The 5,960-nt window shown below is 39.0% G+C and overlaps 1 pseudogene across 1 annotated transcript; it reads right to left on the bottom strand.

Moving 5' to 3' along the window:
- Window positions 1-615: 615 nt before the first annotated feature.
- Window positions 616-3,136, bottom strand: LOC147639639 (peroxidase 25-like; annotated as a pseudogene). The gene is made up of 5 exons (XR_015269481.1): window positions 3,016-3,136; window positions 2,649-2,918; window positions 2,370-2,549; window positions 1,641-1,803; window positions 616-1,231 (listed from the first exon to the last, which is right to left on the bottom strand). The product of XR_015269481.1 is annotated as a peroxidase 25-like (transcript).
- Window positions 3,137-5,960: the final 2,824 nt, after the last annotated feature.

The raw sequence follows: 5,960 nt of genomic DNA on the forward strand, positions 1-5,960 counted from the left end.
TTGTCTTATAAGTTATGTCTCGGTTGATTACCTTTAAGTTAGGTCTCGACTGATTACCTTTAAGTTAGGTCTCGACTGATTACCTTTAAGTTCCTTTAGCTCATGAGCAAAGACTTATGTAGCCAAGGGTTTCATTTTATATGGAAATGATTTATTTCAAATTATGTTCTATTAAAGAGAATGCTAATAGAAATGGATACATCTTTCTAATCCTCTCTATCCTACATTTGTATGGTTAGTTCTTTAAAAAACTTAGGAATAATAAGTTTTAAAGTGTGGTAGAAAAGATTGGTATTGTAGAGTCAACACATAAATTTATAACATGCAAACATTACTACTGATCACGCTTAAGAAGCTTGTAACCATTGTTCAATCTCGTTTAAACTGATATTGTAGAGTCAACACATAAAATGATAACATGCAAACGTTACTGATCACTCTTAAGAAGCTAAGCTTGTAACCATTGATCAATCTCATTTAAACTCTGATAAACATGTAATGATCGACCAATCTAAGTAAGCATAACCTTCGACTCAAGTAACGTGTAACCTTAGCTAGCTACCAACCAACCAACCAATACAACTTCGTCAATGCAAAAAATATGCACAAATCGTGTACGTGGGAGGATTCACATTATCGCTTTTATTTATAAATATAATGACATGATTGTGGCATTTCATGTTCAAATCCTTGTCTATGAATATCAGTTACATCTGCAGTCTGCAGCTCTGACTATAACTGATGGTAGAGGGGGGGGCTAATCCTTCAATTAAAGGTTGAGCATACTTTTCGTATTTCTCCATCATCATCACCACCTACTTTCACTTCGATGTTGCTCATCTTAACCATGGAGCTAGCAAAGGCCGAATCAAACGATGACCCCCCACCGAGAAGGCCACCAATGAGCCCTCCAAGCCCCCCGCTCTTATTAATCCCTCCGTATCTTCTCACATAATCGGCTGTGGTGTCGTCGGGGCGGACATGAACCTCTGATCAGACTCTAGCACGCCATAGCCTTTGTTCACATTCTTGAAGAAGCTAGTGTCAAAGGTGGTCTGGCTTCCTCTATCCAACGCCACCTTGGTCGACCCATCTCCATTGGCCGGACATAGGTCTTGCAGCTCCCCCACAAAATCACTGTTGATGGAGGGGTCGGACTGGCCTGAGTCTGTGTAGTCGTAAAGCCTACAGCTGAAGAATCTGCAATCGGTTTGTCCAATCGTGTGGGCACCTACACACACCCCCAAAAAAAAACATTATAGAGGTTAATTAAACGTTAATCTAACATGAAGTATAAGCAGATAGAGTGGTTGAGAAATATACAGCTGCATCAATCTAACGAGAATTTATTACACTCATACTCACTTATGAAAAGCTTGTCATAAGCTTAAGTGAAAGACGATTAGATCCATAAGGATTATGATATAATCGCACACGACTAGATCCATAAGGATTATGATATAATAGCACAAACTCAATTAAAGAGCTTGTGATAAACATTGAATATATCGACACGTAACTAGACCCACAGTTGATAATTATCCACAGTACGTATATTATACTCGGACGGAGTGTGCTAATTTAGAAGGTTACTCTAGATACTATATATCAACATGAGAATTGAACTCGTAATAGCTTACCACTGAGTAACACAAGGTCTTCTACTGAGAGCCCTTTTTCAGCAAACTTCTGCTTGAGGATGACGGTGGCGTCTGTGGGCGAAGGCATGTTCGATGCATCTGAAGCAGAAGACACTCTCCCATCTAGTCGTCCAAGAGGAACACGCCAACTAGGCCCCTTGCTCTGATAATTAATTATAGGAGAAGTTCAATCACATGATCGATAAAGACATCACAAAGATTTCTGCTCTTTGATCATTGTAATCTCTCTCTCTCTCTCTCTCTCAGACACTCATACACATCACAAAGATTTCTGCTCTTTGATCATTGTAATCTCTCTCTCTCTCTCTCTCTCTCTCTCTCTCTCACACATGCGCGCTCTCTCTCTCTCTCAGACACTCATACACATCACATAGACCCACGCACCCACATACAGCCTCCCTCCCTCCGACCTCCTCTCTCTCTCTCTCTCTCTCTCACACGCGCACACACGTGCGCGCGCGCGCACACACACACACAAAAACGATCAGTTATAGAGTGTATTCAAAGGTCAACATCTATACATTGTTTTCAGGTTGCATTTCCAATCCGTTGAACCTCACGTGCTATTTCTTGTTTTCAATGTTGAAGGATTTATATAATGGGTTATAGTATGTGTATGCATGCATACGTATAATCATAATTATTGCCTGAGGATAAATCATATGCTTGTGCGATCTAAACAATTGCATGCATTTTGATCGATCATACCAGCTCCACGGCGTCTTTGGCAGCGAGGGCGAGTATGTCGGCGCAGGAGACAACTCCAGGGCACACCGCCTCAATCTTGGCCTTGGCATCGTCGATGACCTCGAACCCTCGGAGCCCTTGATTGGCTGGCGCCAACCTCTCCGCGTTGGGTCCTCTTATGAGCACGGATCCGTCACACCCCTGCGCAATAATTCAACCTCTGATCAGCACGTACTTATCAACAGATTTATAAGTAGTACTGGGCCTGCTTAAGACGTTTGTATAACTAACTAAGCTCACCCGGACAAAACAGTCGTGGAAATGCAGGCGCAGCAGGCCTGCAGGTATGCTGATGTCCGATTGCGTGTGCATCCGAACTGTCGACTTCACTATGGACTCTGCATTCGGGCAAGAGCTGTCGTAGAACCCAATGTGGGTCTGCGCAAGCACTGCGCTCATGAAGCTGGGGCTTAAGAGAGAGATCGCGGCCAAATTGGTCAGAGCAATAGTTATTAAAAGAGCAAGCTTAAAAGCAGCAGCCATATTGAGCTTCCTGCACCTTCCACTCTCCTTCACACACACACATACACACAAAAGCTGATCAGGATCAACTTACAAGAGTATGCTGCACGTTAATATATAAAACAGCGGAAGTGTGGTCGCCTACCAGCTTTCAAAGGAACTATGAAAAGGTGAGTGTGCGCTGTGGCTCTGTTAGCTAGTGAAACAACTAACATACATACACAGTTTGTCACCCCTCCCCCTCACTCACTCACTCACTCTCTCCCACTCACCCACCCAAAAAATAAATAAATATAAAAATAAAAAAAACCCATCAAACGTCCGAATGAGAGAAGAAAGCACAAGGAAAGGAAACGGCCCCACAAAAACCCTATTTCAACCGAATTTGCTGCTGAAAAGGTTGTGGGTCGGAAAGCTGAACTTGAAACTCAGAATCAATATATAAAGTGCACTAGTATTCTTAGTGGCCTTTGACAAGTGTCAATCCTACCCTTCCTTCTGTAAAACAATGTAAGCAGATGGTGATTTGGTGAAACTAAATGTTAAACCACCCCATCTTTTTGTTTTTGGTCCATTTAGTCTACTTGGTACTGCCATACAGGGACAACGTTGTGAGGAGTGGGTCAGTCAAAGCGTTTTGTGGTCAAGGGAATTAGCAATGGAGGAAATTTTTGCAATTTTTGTTTTTTAAAATTTGTAGGTTTGGTGTGATTATTATTTATCGTTTGTGTACACAGAATTTTTGCTCACAATAAGAAGTCATGGAGGTCTATTTTGTATTTTCGAAAATTTCAAATTATGCTTTGACGTCTGGTATTATTGTTTGTGTTTATAATAAAAACACTACATAGTGGCATGACACCCTTTTGTGTAAGTATCGTTGTTGTCGTTGTTGTTTACAATAAAAACACTACATAGTGGTATGACACCCTTTTGCAAATGGGTATTTGCAATTTGTTTTAAAAAGGATAGGCAATGAACTTGCTTAGGTTAGACTAACAGCTAAAATATTTTTGAAAGAAGTAGATAATGAGCTTCATAGTGGGTGTGGTTGACCCTCAAAAGAAAATCCATTCATCAAAAATTTTGTACTTAAAAAAGGCAAAGTTGTTTTTTAACTTCTTTTACCACTTAATTTGTGGTTTGAGTGCAAAGAATGATGACCATGATTATCTCTTCTAATTGGTGCACTACTTCCTTCAAGAGGAATAGCGTGTCTATATTCCTAATTCACTCAATTTCTAGTGCTATCCTTGTGTTATGAAAGAATGGAAAGAGACGACCACCCACAACTTTAAGAAAGCCTACATCCCATAATGGTTTGCAATATAAGTGGGGGTTGTACCTCAACTTAAAAGGTACATCAACTTGCCAAAGTGTATGTACTTTATTAACTCAAATACACAATTGTGCTACCATATCCTCAGCATGATGACTACTATTTGACATGTGATGCCATCAAAAGCTTAAAAATTAAAGAATAAGAAAACCATTTTGATGCAAAAGAGACATGTTAAGAATCCAATGTTGATGGCATAAATATATTGGTATTATTTTTTATGAAGCTCTTTGTCCGATGTAATATGGCCAGTGAGATTGGTGGGCGTTGTACTTTATCGTGATTCTTTCTCTCTAAATACCTTAATATAAAATGCAAGACACTATAAAGTTCAAGCAATTTGTACTTAGGAGTCTTCAACTAGGTAAAACGGAATTGCCCTCATGAATTTTAGATTAAACTATCGAACATCTAAATTTAAAAAAAAAAACCAGAGGCATAGCCAACATATTGATATAGCAACTTTCTTCTAATAATGTAAGCATGAAACCTAGTCCCATGTAAACAAGTGGAGCTCCTAATATGGTTTAGTAAGTTGCAGCCATTCTCTTTTTTTAATAATTTGAATATGATCCCGAAAACATCCTTGCTCCACCTGTTATATAGCTAGTTCCCACAAGCATCATTGCTCTCACATCCTTTGCTAATTGATCTTTCCGCTCTTATCCTGGCTCTTAGCGAGAGAGAACTTGCAAACTGAAAGCTATAGCATTGTTCCACTCAAAGTAGTAGTGTCTACCAAGTGTAGGATTTTTTCACAAAGATCGCATCATGCATCACCATTACAATGAGCCTCAAAGGGTCCAATTATGAGACTAGAACTACTTTTTAAGGCATTATATCACACCATGTGTCAATTATATCACACATTATATCAGCATCACATTTTGCCTCCATACTCATACCCATAAGATTGCATGAATCACCAACCTTTAAAAGACCTCTCCTTAGATAGTTTAGTTCTTGGATGTTAAAAGATTCTTTATCCTAATTGCTCTAACCTATATCGTAGGGCTTAGATAGTTCAACGAAATCTAAGGGGATTCACTCTGTAGAAAAGACCTTTACAAGAGTCTCCTCAAATAGTCCAGTCCTTGGATGTTAAGAGATTTTTTTTCCTCATCACTCGAACATATATCATGGTGCTTAGCTAGTTCAGCCAAATCTAACGGGATCCACTCTATAGAAAATTTATATATCATGTGCATTCAAGTGGTATTTTGAAAATACCATACCTGTGAGTAGAGTATTTAAAATGATCGTTTTTCTATATAAACATTTTTTTTCAAAGTACAGTAATAAGCTCTCTAATGTAAGTATATTTCTACAAATTTATCTCAACATTTTGAATTAAACTACTATCTTTAGTAAACTCCGTCGATACATTTACATATTTCAAATGCACCCCCGAAGAGCTAAATTAAGAAAATCTCATGAGCCAACTCTTGTAGAGAGGTAACTTGACGTATATGTTATCACACTTCAACAACTATGTATCTCATGGGTTGCAATATCCTTGATCCTCACTCACTCACTAATACTAATTCATAAGATAGTGACAAGGGTAGAGAAAACACTAGCTTTATTGCATACATGGAGAATTGTGTGGAGAAAGAGTTTCAAGGGTAGAGAAAACACTAGCTCTATTGCATATATGGAGAATTGTGTGTTATGAAGATGAGAAATTAGCTTTAATTCTTCATAAGTCTTTTATCATTAGGCCTCTCAGGAGTAAGTGACCCAAGGATTCC

Source organism: Cibotium barometz, chromosome 3 (assembly GCF_041138505.1).
Source record: "Cibotium barometz isolate CiBa-2024 chromosome 3, ASM4113850v1, whole genome shotgun sequence".
Classification (NCBI taxonomy): domain Eukaryota; kingdom Viridiplantae; phylum Streptophyta; class Polypodiopsida; order Cyatheales; family Cibotiaceae; genus Cibotium; species Cibotium barometz.